The 14,428-nt window shown below is 35.1% G+C and overlaps 1 protein-coding gene across 8 annotated transcripts in view; it reads right to left on the bottom strand.

Moving 5' to 3' along the window:
* PCDH9 (protocadherin 9) overlaps positions 1-14,428 on the bottom strand; it is a 670,991-nt gene that overhangs the window by 452,084 nt on the left and 204,479 nt on the right. Inside the window, exon 3 of one of the 8 annotated variants that reach the window (XM_032751407.3) lies at positions 1-14,428. This exon is cut by the window's left edge and continues 61,686 nt beyond it; it is cut by the window's right edge and continues 26,916 nt beyond it. The exons of the other annotated variants lie outside the window; for them this stretch is intronic. The gene's annotated coding sequence lies outside the window, so the exon portion shown is untranslated. 8 annotated transcript variants of the gene reach the window in all.

The following is a 14,428-nucleotide window of genomic DNA, read 5'->3' as shown; positions in this document are numbered from 1 at the left end:
AAGGTCAGGTATATATAAATAAAAAATAGCAACAACAAGAAAATGAAAACCAAAAAAAAAACCCCAATAAAAACAGGTGCTTGAACTATTCAGCACTTTACAGATGATGAACTATTGGTCTTAAAAATATACAGATTTCCTTCTAACAAGCACTTAAGATTATCTACCTATTAAAAAAAATCATAGCAAAAAAGGGTCACTGAAATAGAGGGAGCAGATCAAGAATTAGAGACAGGAGACTGCTTGCAAAAAGCATTCTAGGATAACTTTCCTCTTGTCTAGATATTTTTAACCCTTACCTAGTGTAGATGATAAGTTACACTACTGCAGATGGTTCATTTATGCAGACCATGTGAAAATATCATAATTAGGCAATTTTCCCTGGCAGGCTGCTGAATCCTGTACACTTTCAGAATCCAGGTGTTTAATTTAATTCCTTGGTCAGGAATTCTGTCAACATGCTCAGATCTACAGCATGAGAGATTGACCAGGGATGGTCTTTGTGCAGTAACACTCTTACACATCTGCAGAAGATGGCATTTATGGGAGGTTTGGGTGACAGACAGTAGACATTGCAATTTTGCAAATTCAATGATAGTTGGTCCTGCTTTGGTAGGTGGGTGACTGCATTTCAAATTTAAATTTAATTTAAACAGCATGTTTAACATTTAAAAACATGTTTGCTATACATGCCTACTAGATATGCAGAGACAGAGGAAAAGACTTTTTTTTTTTTTTTTGCTTGTTTCCTTGTGTGCAACATATTTTTTCCTAGTATGAGGTAGCTGAAATATTTAGATAGTAACACCTAGTCCCTATTTAAAAAGTGATATTTTTCAGATTAACTAATTAAGAATAGTTTGAGCAGAACTTTTTAGCAAGAGATGTAAAGTACAAGTGAAATATATTTTGGATAAAATTAAAAAATATTTGTGATGGTCATTCCATTAAAAAAAACACTGTGGATATATTTTAGAGAAAAAATCTGATGGAAAAATAATATTGAATGCCTAAGATGATAAAGTTATAAATACTCTGATATTTTTAAGATTTAGGAATAAATCTTAACTGACATCTTAATGAAAATTCTTATACTGTGCAGTATACCTGCTTGTTCAAAAGGAGCTCAGTATGTGAGGCTAAGAAAAGCAATAAAGAAGGTTGAGAGATTAAAGCCCACCACTTTACAGGTCTGGAATATTTATCTACTTTTTCTATTTTTAATTCATCTGACCATCTTCCCTCTGTCTGGTCCATTTGGCATACACTTTTTGTCTGACCTTACTGTCTGGAGATCATCTCAAAATGACAACAGAAAACACAGCATGATACACAGTATGCATCTCCTATCTTACCACACTTGGAAGAAAACAAAATAAATTAATAGTCACATGAGTCAAGATTTCCTCCCAATCACTTTTAAAGAAGGAAAGAATAAAACAGGGACATTTTCTATATCTCATTAGAAAACCCATAAATAAAAAAATATGTACACATGTCGCATCAACACATGACTATTTCACTTTCTTATAGATGAAATACATGCCTCAGGATAAGATTTCTGCTAGCAAAATGCACAGACCATTACACCTCTACAAAGCCAAGGAAGATTTAAAAAAAAAAAATCCAGTATATCTACAATACAGTTATACTAATCCTGATGCATACTTTGTTATATTAATGCACACTGATTAATAACTGCCTGTAATAGTTTCAGTGATATTAATTTATAATGCGCTTCCAGCTATTAGCAAAAAAAAAAAAAAAAAAGCCCACCTGTCAGCCTTGGTATTATATCAAAGTGTATTTTTTATCAATATAAAGTTAAAAAGTCATTCTTGATAAAAATTACTACCCTTTCCTATTTTACTGCTGTCTATAGTTGTGATTTGCTTTAATTAGGGCTTTAAAAAAAAAACCAGAATTCTGCTCTACAGCAAGAAGGATGCTGTGATTGCTGTGATGAGTTGTAGCATGCTGCTTAGAAAAGAACTACATATTTCAATATGGAACCAAGAGAAATTCACCATTTATTTAGAGATTGCTGATGCTTGAGTAAGTTTGCTTTAGCTTTACTCTTTCAATAGCAATTTTGGTGTCTATTATAGATTATCTCACCTTTGAATAACTGACTTAATTTCCTGTTTTAAGTTGGTTATTCTTTTATACAGACATGCTGCTTATTTCAAATAAGAATCTTTTAATTTTCTTTTTTTTCCCCTAATAAACAACTAAAACTCATCTTGGTCATATCTCTCAGACTTTCTTAAAAAAAAAAAAAACAAAACAAAGGAAGAGAATTCACTCATGTATCAATTTAACACAGTTAAACATACAACATTAGAATACAAATTGAATGTGTACACACATGGATCTTAATTGTTCTAGCAGATTCTCAAACTTTTCCTTTACAGCTGTTGTAGAAATAAAGGAAATTAGCCACTAAGCTTCATCTGAAGAGCCACAATAGGTTTTCCCTCTCTCGTCTGCCTCCCATTGTAAGTAATTCTCTTTTTTAAGGTCTGATCTGCCCAGCCAGAGAGCTTGCAGAGATTGTCAAACATGGCACAGGTGATTTCTGAAACATCCCTGTAGCTACTGACAACCATCTCCCATCTGAGGACTTCTCACTACCCAAATTTTCAATTTCTCCAGGAGCCCATTTTCGTAATCAACCCTCACAACCCTATTTAAACTTGCCATCTCACTGTATGCCACTTAAAAGTTGTACAGTTCCAACCCAAGCAGTAATACCAGGCACAGGTAACTGAAAATATGGAGTCACACATTCTTCTCATACAAAGGCAGAAAGCTTCACGTATCAGCTCAAAATCTGACTTCAACTTTCTCTGGAGTTTTACCACCGTTTCAGAGAGGTGATCCATGAAACATCTCCTTAAATATTGCATTGTACCCCTTTAAGCATTTTTCTTTTTTCTTTATTTTCTCTCCATGCCAAAATTCACATCAGGTTATTCTGCCATATGTAGTTTTGTAAAGACACAAAAAAAACTTGCCTGCACTTACGAACCCTTTTTCTTTTTTTAAAACACAATTTTCAAAAACTTGTTTACTAGATATGCATAGCTGGGCACTGATGACTGTGATGGGGTGACTCTGGCTATACACCAGGTACTTACCCAAACTCTATCATTCTACTTCTCAGCAGGATGAGGGGATAAAACAAGAAACTCAATCTTAGCCAACTCCAATACAATGACTCTTGAGGAAAATGAGAATGCCTTGTTATGGTGCTTCAGAGAACTTAATAAAACTAAGCCTGCCCAATTATGCAAGTAATATGCTATACAGCCAGATATTATGCAAACCAAGATTTTAAAAAAAGAAAGGAAGAAAAAAATTGCAGTGAAATACCCTAACACAATTTGGCTAAGAAAAGAGTTATTCTACAGCATAGTCAGAGATTGCAGACATGAAAGTTTTATTCCGATCAATACCTATATGGTTCACAGAATCAGAGCAGAAAGCAGTCAACCAGAGACCACTATTGGCCAAAGAAATCTGACCTCCAGGGCTGGGATTCTATCACATTTGTGACCCAGACAGGACCAAAATAATATTCACTCACAAATTAATCATTGCCATTCTCAAAGCTGCCTTCTAAGGGAAGGGGTGAATGAATTAGCAAGAGAAGTAATTTCAAAGGGTCCTTTACAGAGAAGACACAAGTAAATAGGAGTGCTTTGATCAACAGTGCCCATCACCTACCTTTCTCCCAACAGAGATCTATTTGTCAATAAAATAAAACTAAGATCAATTACAGAAAAGGCATCTGCTGTATATATTGGTCATTGAGTTGAAATACACCTGGGTAAGGTTTTGAAATTTGTATTACCTAAAGAGCACACTATGACTTTAGGCTGAGACAGACTTTGTCCTTATACTAAAGGAGTGTCTTGGGATTTAGGCTGTCTTATTTTTTTTTTAATATAGATGCTAATGACACTTAAAATTTGATGTCATAGGCTATTTCCCACATATCTGGAGTTATTCCTTCACTATTTATAGAAAAAGATCACTACATATAGACAATATGTTATAATCAGGAATAAAAATCCCAAACCAAAACCAACAATAACAAAACCCCAAACAATCAATCAAAGAAACAAATAACTACAAAGCAAAACAAAACCCCAACAAAACAAACCCTCTCACAAAAGAAAAAAGTATGTGGGACTAATGAAAATTTTCTTTTCTAGGCTCTGCTATATCTATAGGATTTCACCTCTCTGGGCTTGTTTCTAGACACTTTACTAGAGTCCAATTTGATTTAATGATTCTAGCTGATAAGAGAATGCAAATAGTTAACTCCTACATCATTATGCAAGTGGTGTTCAGTGAAGGGAATGTAGGAAGGCACTGTCTGGCTACATTTTCAGAGGCATGTCACATAGGAAAAAGGCTCTTGAGCTCTGCAAGCATTAGAAAGCTCAGTAAACAAAAGATAGCAGTCTATCTGACTTTTATTGCCACCAGGTGTGGCACACACCCAGGAGGAGGCAATAAACCAGATAAATGACAGATGCTAATTCAAGTAGGATTATCTCAGCAATTATGCCATATTCTCCTACTCCACTTTCAAGATGAAGTCTCAAGCCATCACTGAGGTAGACTGTACAGACAGAGGAAGGTTGTTTCTGCTTGCTTTCCCATGAAAATGTCTTCTTCACAGAAAAAGAGGGTTTCTCAAGGGCATTTGTGAACATAGTAACATACTCTGTCCAGTATGGATACCTTGTATCTACCAGGAAAGACTGACTTGCTACTGTCTTGATCATAGTGTAGTGATCTACACTTTATGCTGGAAAAATAAGCATAAAATGATGTTTTCTTCTAGTTCAGTAGCATTTTTACACTTACATTACACCATGGTAAACAATTACACACTTTACAAGACAGTGAAAGGTGTGAAAGGCATTACTTTTTTACCTTTTCTTCTTTGTTTCTCAGCAGAATGCAAGTATAAAAATGAAGCTAACTGCCTGCAGTAAGGGTCACTTATACCCATCCAAGAACTTCAAAGCATTTTTCAAACAACCAATTCCCTCTACCTGCATTCAAAACAAAACAAAAAAACAAAAACAAAACAAAAAAAAAACCCAAAAAAACCAACCCACCCCTATATTAGGGTATAGTCAAATAAAGCAAGCCACAAAAAAAAAAGTTCCCTAAGGTTAAACATAAGTCAACTGAAGAAACTCCTAGGTCTCCAACAGACCTTATTCCCAACCCCCTGCCCAAGCCCTTATGTCACACCTTCACTTTGTAAGGGCATTATCCATAAAGGCCCTCATTTCTTTTTCTGTCTACTGTAGTTGCTCCATCTCTCCTTTTCCTTTTCTGCAGGCCATAGAAAGGACTCACTAATCCCCCTCTCATACAAATGCCTGTTTTTTCTGACATGCTGAAGTTCATGTAGATGTGAGTTTGCTCTTCTTCCCTTTTCCTCACAGTGGGTGAAGCTTAAGTTATCTTTATGTTGAATGATAGGATAAACACAAAAGCAGAAAGAAATGAACAAGATAAAAAAGAACAAGATAAGCAACAGCAAGAAGTTTCACAAATCTCCTCCACTGATGATGTTGGGCTGTGACAAATCAGGCTTGTACAGATTCTGTCATAAGCTAGCAAGAAGACAATACACCTTTTAAAGGTCATCCCTGTTTTCAAAACTCTGCATTAAAACAAGATGTTGCCTTTAATTGTATTTAACTCACCAATAACTGTTGTTCTTCCCTTTTTCAAGTGCTGACATGATTCCCGTGCTTGTGAAACACCATTGCCACTCTTAGGGTAGCTAAATTTCATAAAAATACAAACACCAATTAAGATAGAAGCAGTACTTCTTGTTATGAGACGGTGCCATTTATCTCTTACAGGGACCATGTTTTCTCTAAGAAAACAGTCAAAATCTCCAATCCTTTTAAGAGAAAAGGTCATGCTCAGCTTTCAGACATGCTTATATTTAGCCACATGTGAATTAAGAACCTACCAATATACAATTACCCCTGCTGTAGGTGACTCCCCAGCAGGTAATTCTTTTTAAATCATATTAATTGTTACACTGAAATATGGCACTAGGTAATCATATCACAGATTATGTAATTTCATCATAAAAGCTCTCTCTTTGCACATGGTATACATGCCTACAAAGTGATTTTGAAAGTGTGATTCCAATGCTGTAGCAGTAAGTGCAGACTAAAAAAGGTTTAAGTATGTCCCACAAGAGCTCATCTTCGAATTTACTCCTCTAAGACACTTGAGGAGTCATCCATTTTTCTTTTCTCAATGCTATTTATTGCAGTAAACTAGTACTTGCTTATCATAACTGTTCCATGTGCATCATGAAGATATGTCCCTTCCTCACTTCCTCTTCCACCAGCCTGTCAGTATCAGGAAATTCAAAGCATAACAACTATGATACTTAGCATCAAAATCATTTGGCCATGACCCTACTGTTTTCTTCAGAAACAAAGAATGTTACCAAGTCAACACTTTGCGAGAGAGAAAGCTGAGCTGGATCTCAGGATAGCACAATAAAAGTACCATGGTGAGATGTGTGTGCAATCAGCCATAAAGGGACTTAAACTAGAAGTGGTCTTATTATGCAAACAGTAGTCTCTGGTATGCAAATAAACACAAACAAAGCACAACACGGGACTCTTGAATAATACTAGCTGCTGCTGGCAGTCAAGAAATCATTTCTTACAATCACTTAAAAATAAACAAGACACATACACACACCCACTCTAAGCATGATTGTCATATATACGCCTAAATTGATCACAGCATATGACAGGAATGCTTTTAAAATTCATAAGTCTATAACAACTTGTGGCCCTCTAATAGCACACATTCTAGTTAATCTACCTCTCTTGCCACTGGGCTATCACCACGAACAGAGCTACATAGGGGTTCAGGCTTTCATTAGGGTTGCAGAATTTAATTGCATAAACCAATTTACAAAAGCAGAGTAACCCAATATACATAGGAGTAAACTTGAAGCAAAGGACAGACCCAAAAGACAGACAAAGGATGGAAAGTACAGATTTGAAGCTTATTAACAGCATTCATTTACTTTTCCCCCTGACCCCATACTAAAATAAAGAAGAGAGGAATACGTGTAGTTTTGAGAACAGCCAGGAGCAAGTACCAAAGAAGAGACTCTAAGTCCCCTTTTGTTTTAGAATTCTTGCGGCAGCAATACTGAATCTGCATTACAATGCTTTGCCTCTGGGCAGCAGCAATACCATAGTATACTACTTTAACTATAAATGTTTAATCATTGCCTATGATCTCAGCACAGTCCACCAGTTTCATTTTGTGAGCATGGGCCAAGCTGTGCAGAAATATCCTAAATCAAGGTTTAACAGCATCAGTTAGAAATTATTCTGGCTGTGAATCCTCTTATCTCCTCTTATTCATACTACCCAGCTCTGAAGGCAGACTGCTTTTCCAGCACAACTGTTTTACCTAAAGATGCACCCCACAATGCAGAGCACGTAGACAAGCATATTAACTCCCAGCACATTAATGTTATCTAGACTTCAGTGATATCCACACTCCTACAAGCTACAAAGCCAGCTGTCTGTTTTCTCTGACGCTTAAAAGTCATAGTAGGACCCAGAAAAAGTGATAAAATGAGACTGATCAATTTCATTTCAATAATGCTGGTTTGTATAAAAAGGGGCTTTCTGGTAAGTAAAAAAGAGATTCCCTTATTCACTGGAAGAAAAGGAAAAACTGGAAACAAGGTAGGATATAATGAGAAGGTCCATTATATGATATGTTAAACAAAATATTCAGACCCCTGGGGCATAAATATGCAACAAACTGACATTCAACATCCTGTAGGCTAATTATGAGCAACTGCACTAGAAATCCTGAGTGAACTATTCACCTTCTGCATTGACAGAAATGCATTGTCATAACCTGACTTTAATAAAGGATTGATATCTCCACCATCGTGTTTTAATGAATTCTGATTTGATATTAGTAATAGCTTGTCCCATATTAGTGTACTGGTGATGGCTTCCTACAGTTTCTCTTTGAAAATGAAAAGAAATTAGAATGATAGAACAACAGACTTTGTAAACTCTAATGAATAATCTAAAAAACTGTTAATTTGTAAACTGATCTAGAAGTCTATAGGACATAAACACAAGGAAGATTCTGTGGCTCAGAAGGTAAATAATTAACTCTGTGCCTGTGAAATGTGTGCTAGGGATTAATGTGTATCTATATTTCAGACAGTTATCTGGATTTGCAAAATATAACAAAACTACATAACGCTTCACCAGGTCATGCTATTTTCTTGGTACTTTAGTGGATGATTCTCCTGTGCCTGTGTGCGTTTTGTGCAGTTCTTTTAGTAGTCATTTAGTTGAGTTTAGATAGTTTTAGTAGTCATTTACCTGAGTTTGGATGACATACCTCTGAGCAACCATTGCATGATATTTGGAAAATTGCATCATGAAGCCCCATCCCTTCAACTGAGGCTACAATCTACTCCTCAGAAGAGTCCTTTTAGTTGCTCCCACAAACACGTACCACAGATCTGATCAGCTTCTTTCACACAAGAAACTGCTTCATTCTAATGAATGGTTTGTGATTCTTTGCTATGTTTTCCCACTCTAGCAAAATGGAATTGCAAGAGGTTATACTAATAGAGGGTACAATTATTCCTTCACCAAACCAGCAAGAGAAAGCCACTCAGGTATCTTGTATGTAGAATTGATATCTTTATTTAAACATTTCCAATACATTACAGGTTGTGTATTGGCTTATTCTACCAGTATTTTACCTTATATTCCACAAAACAGTTTGAGATTTATATATTTATATCTTCCCTTTAAAATTAAAAAAAAAAAAAAAACAACCAAAAAACACATAAACAATAAAAATTCACCTATCCCCTGATTAGATACAGGCCTTCTTATCTCTTATTTAAAAAAAAAAATATTTGAGGAGTCAGTAAGAAAACCTTGCAGGGTTTGTCTGTTTTCAAACATCATGCATCTTGTATAACAGGTTAAGCTTTTAACTTAATTCTACACTCTCCTCACTATAACAAAACAAAATGACAGGGGTCCAGATTCCAGCTCCAAAAAAGACCTGTGATGCATTTTGGAAGCCCACTCTTCTCACCTCTTCCCTCCACTGAAAGCAAGGGACATACCTGTTTTGATGCTGTTGTTGTGAAGTGCTCATTAAATTATGGCTCCTAGCAGGGGGCAAGGATTCTTTTGACTAAATCTGTTAGCCAGCCTCCTGCAGTGATTCTCCTCTGGATCCCCCAGCAGACATCTCTTTGATGTGCTTATAATAAATGGAATGAAACTGGGAGAAATCAGAAAGGGCAATGTTGACAACTGTCATTGCAGGTTACAGCTTGAATGGCAACAGAGCAGAAGGTCTCTGTCTCTCTGTTGCTTTCATACCTCAGATATCCTTAGCATCATTTCTGGTAGGCATCCAATCTCCATTAGCAAGAGTTTCTGGAATATTGAATTTCTCCCTAAATTCTCTCTCTCTCTGCTGTAAATGTAATGCACTGTTCCAGTCCACCAGGCCTTCTAGATAAAATGGTTTTGCAACTCTAACAGCATATCCACCATGATAGGCAAACTGCCAAGATATAATTGGTGATACATAACAGAAATTACAAGCAATATTAATGGAGGATACATTTCAAGAAAATAACTATTTTCATTCCAGAAGCATTTTTACGCTATTAGGTAAAGGGCAAAAAAAGTTAATGCTACTAAATATGGTATAATTCCTCAGCAACCATTTTTATCTGATGAATGCTATATATTTATGTCATACTGCAAATTGCTTCATAAGTTATCTCATTTTGCCAGCACTAGAAAATTCTAAATATATGACAACCTTAAAATATTGACTAATAGCTGATAATTTTGCATACTGCTTTGTATATTGTGAAAGCACTATTTTTTTTAAATAAAACATTTTATGCATTAATATACACATGCACACTAATTTAATTGGTAATAGTGACTGTAAATTCCCATGAAGACAGGAAAATTATATCTCATCCCTGTTCTAAGCATTTCAATATCTAATAATTTTTTCAACTCCTATTAACATGTTCCTTTGCAATATCAGTCTTTAAGATGAAGGTCTAAAACCCTTAAAGGCTTACAACTTAAAAAGAGTTAAGAAGCACAATAAAAGCTGTTTGAAGGCAAAATAAAAAAATCAAAGAAATCAAGGAAAGAAAAGTTAAAGAAAAATACATTTCACACACAATTGCCCCCCCTCCCCACTACAGTCTAATGAGATGAAAGGCAAAAAGTTCTTGATTTGAGATTTCACTTTTTCCAATCAGTCTAGAAAATTCCTGTTATAGCTGAGGCTGATGCTACGCAATCCATTGGCTTTTAGGAATCCTAATTTCTATAATCCTATGAAAAATACCTTCTACATTAGTAGGAATTAAAGTCTTTTCCATCTGAAGGATGCCAAAATGTAAGCTAATACTGAGCAATAATAGATCATCCGTTTTTGTTCTGAATGACAATTTGGTTCATGTGTGAGACAAACCTGAAGCCTGACCATGACTTCTCACAGAGGCAGGAGGAACAGGCAGCATGGTATAAGCCTCACAGCAACATTTTCAAGTGCTGTATATCAAAAAATAAATCTCAGGCTGTATGTGGCAGAGAGGACACAGGGACAGAAGGAATTAACCCTCCAAGGAACAATGTTAAGTTTTCACTTTTCAAAACCTTTCTGAAATCCATCATTTATAGATCAAGCAAAGAACAAGGATAAACTATTGATAAACAAAAACATACCAATGATGAAATCACAGCACTGTTAAACTGCATAAGGGCTTATGCCAAATTTGAATAGTAAGAGCAGTTTCAACAATTTCCACAAGAATGAATAATGACAAACTATCTAGGGATTCAATTTTACTCAACATATGCAAACATAGAGAAGATTATATTCTTGGGCATTGAAGAAATTATTTGAAATGAGATGTCACATATTCTTTGAAGTCACTCCTGTTAATACACAATTGGGTTATTGTCACTGGCCTTAAAAGTTAACTGTCATACTATTTAATTGGAAATTCCAAGCTAATCTAAGTTTTCCTATCATGTTCCTGTCCATCAAACCAGTGTAATAGCTATTTTAAGCTTTTCCATGTGTGGGAGATCACTGATGCTGAAAAAATCACTTCCGTGAAACATTTGTGTAATTAATTTTCAAAACCAACTGAAACAACACAGAAAAAAAAAAAAAAAAAAGGTGCAAAATACAATTATAAAGCAATGGTATTTCTCATCTTGACTAGGGACTAGGAACTAGAACTTCTATATGGTTGTGTAGGCTCTCAGTATGCACCAAAAGACCTCTCCTCCATGCCCACAATTCCATGTGTACTGAATAGAGATACTGACTTTCATACTTGCCAGACCATCACTTGGAGGCATATCTCAAAATTTTCCACTTGTTTTTAACACAATATTATACTACCTCAAAAGTTGCCAGATATAAAAGACTCAGTAATCAAATCCATAGAAGTTATTATAAGGAAGAGGAATTGAAAGTCAAAAGATTCTCTAACTTGGCATGCAGGCGATATCAGACTCATACACAATTGTCTTTCCAAAATCTGGTGCAACACAATTGCCTCCAGCTTCCCTTACAAAGATATGCTATTTTTCTACCTGCACAACAAAGCATTCCATAAGCATCACTTAGAAAAATGGCTCAGATTATTTACTCCAGAAAGATGATAGTCAGGTGAGACACCGCCTACCCACACTGTCTCAGCATATGGCCTTGAAAGGCTCTACAAGGAAAGACTGCTGAAAAGTTGTTGACTTACAGTGATATTTGGTTTTTAAGCATCTCCCTAAATATCCTATTGTGTTCCAAAATGTTTTCCTGAAGAAAACAAACAAAAAAACCAACTACATACTCCTATTCTTACTCACCATGAAAAGCAAAATCATACTTAGGATTTAGGACTTAGCTGATTTCAAGCCAGCTTTTTTTTTTTTTTACTTGCTCCAGAAGAAAAATAAATAAAGAAAACAATTTGTATTTTATTAAAAGTGATTAAAATATAACATGAAATGTAGCTTTTCAAAATTCTAAATTTTAGTGATTCTTCTTTTACATAAAAATGCAATGAAGCATTCACTGAATTCACTGAAGCAGAATATCAGAACCTAGAATCAGCTACCAGCATAAACTGAGATTAAAAAGTTAGAAAAAAGTCAGTACAAAAGAAATTAAAATATTTTTTTTTATAAATAGCACCAAACCTTAAAAAAACCTCACATTATTATGCTTTTAAATTTTTAGCATTGCATACGTATAGTCACAGACACTTTCTTAACAGCTTCAGTGGCTAAGGTTCCAGCATTATACAGAAATTCTAGCAGAAATGCTAGCAGAAAGGATTGTCTGAATGCTCCTTTCTCAACTTAAGAAGAAAACCTGCCAAAACACCTCTACTAGTCTTTTAAATTAAGGTTGCTGGTTTTCTACTGTAGAATCACAGAATCACAGTATGGTTGGGATTGGAAGGGACCTTAAAGATCATGTCTTTCCAACCCCACAGCCATGGGCAGGGACATCTCCCACTAGACCATGCGAGCCTGGCCTTGAACACTTTCAGGGCTGAGGCATCCACAGCTTCTCTGGACAACCTGTTCCAATTCCTCACCACCCCCACAGAAAAAAAAAAAAAAAATTCTTCCTAATATTCAGTCTAAGCTTACTGTCTTCCAGCGGCACTCAGAATCACAGAAATTCCTATAAGTGAAAGAATAAACTCTCAACATGTGTGTGGTAACAAAGATAAAAATAAAAGCATTTTAGGGGAAAAAGTGAGAGAGGAGAGGAAATATTAAGGTTGCTTTTTATGGCACAATAATTTGGAAGGTTGTGACTTGCATGAAAATTGAAAGTTTCTCTAATGTAAGCCAAGGATTGATCTTCTATAACAAACACTAGGAATTTTCATAAGCCGTTATTCAACCAAAACTACCCAAAATTTTAAAATAACAGATGTAACTTTAGCTTTCAAAATCTTGTCTGATTTTAGGAAATCTTTATATCAGTATGTACCAAAAAATATTTCAGTGCTTTTAGCTGAGTAACTTTGTGATTCATGCAACGTAAAGGGTTTTCTGTTGGATTCGTTTTTTTCCAATCAGCTAAAAAATGATTCTGCAATTTGGCCTTGCCAGAAGGTAGATGTCCTGAATTTTGAGTTAGTATAAAATTAAGCTCTTGCAAATTCTACCTGTGGATACATTATCTCTATAATTTTATTAATATTTACCTCTTAGATAATGATTTTACCTATTTTAAGTATTTAAGTATTTAAGTTCTCTCAGAATCAGTCAAACATATCAAAAAGATAAATCAAATAGCTGGATTAGATTGCCCTTGTGAATCCCTTCAAACTGAACCATTCTATTTTGTTTATTTTAGAATGATAGTAGCATTAATAGCCATTACTGCATTAATAACACTGATCACTGAGCCTATACAGTAGGCGCTTATCATAAGATAATAAAACCCAAATTTTGCATGCCCCAAAACTTAGAAATTACAGCATACACATATGCTATTGTCAAATAGAATGGAAGATCTTTGGAAGTTTAGCTCTGGTATTTTTATTAGGCTCTCAGAATAATATCAAGAATTTATAGAATAATCCAAATCCTTCTTCATGGTATTTCCATTAGTTAAAGTCACTGAAACCACTTTTGTTCACATTCAGAGGCAAAAGAAAATATATTTTGAAAATTAAATGTATGTTTGCAGCTACACTGGAAGTCAGTTTTTGGTTTTTTGGGGTTTTTTTGTTTGTTTGTTTGTTTTTTTAACTTTAATAAGTAAAGAAAATACATTTTTCTGGTAAAAAATAAGTGTCCTGCTATAAAACTACAGTTTTAAAAACAACATCTCAGCTGCTGTCAAACCTTAAAAGTATCCACTTTACACAGCTGGAGCAGAAGCTTCATTTTAGAAATCATTAGTTGTTCCTATTTAGAATCTTACTACAAAACTAGGTTTTGGGACAACATGCTAGGACTTTGCTTTTCTCTTACTCATTTCTAAGCTGCTTGAATACTCATTCTAGTAACAAAATGCACCAACACTGAATACAATGCACTATTCTATACCAAGCCCAGAGAAGACAGATTAGTGATTTAAAGGTAATACTGCTTTCCGAAAGGTACAACATTGTTGCTCACTGTGCTGTTAGATGTCTATTTGCTTTGCCAGACTTTAGAGACAGAATTACTCACTGGATGCAATTGCATGAGTTTCATAGTAAGGAGAGCTGTAAAAATAGTCTGAGCTATCATTTGAATGGAAGGCATTAAAAATGTATATGTTGCTCTATATA

The sequence above is a fragment of the Taeniopygia guttata genome, chromosome 1 (genome assembly GCF_048771995.1).
Source record: "Taeniopygia guttata chromosome 1, bTaeGut7.mat, whole genome shotgun sequence".
NCBI lineage: Eukaryota > Metazoa > Chordata > Aves > Passeriformes > Estrildidae > Taeniopygia > Taeniopygia guttata.
The sequence above is the reverse complement of the archived record's forward strand: the minus strand, read 5'-3'. Positions and strand labels throughout refer to the sequence as shown.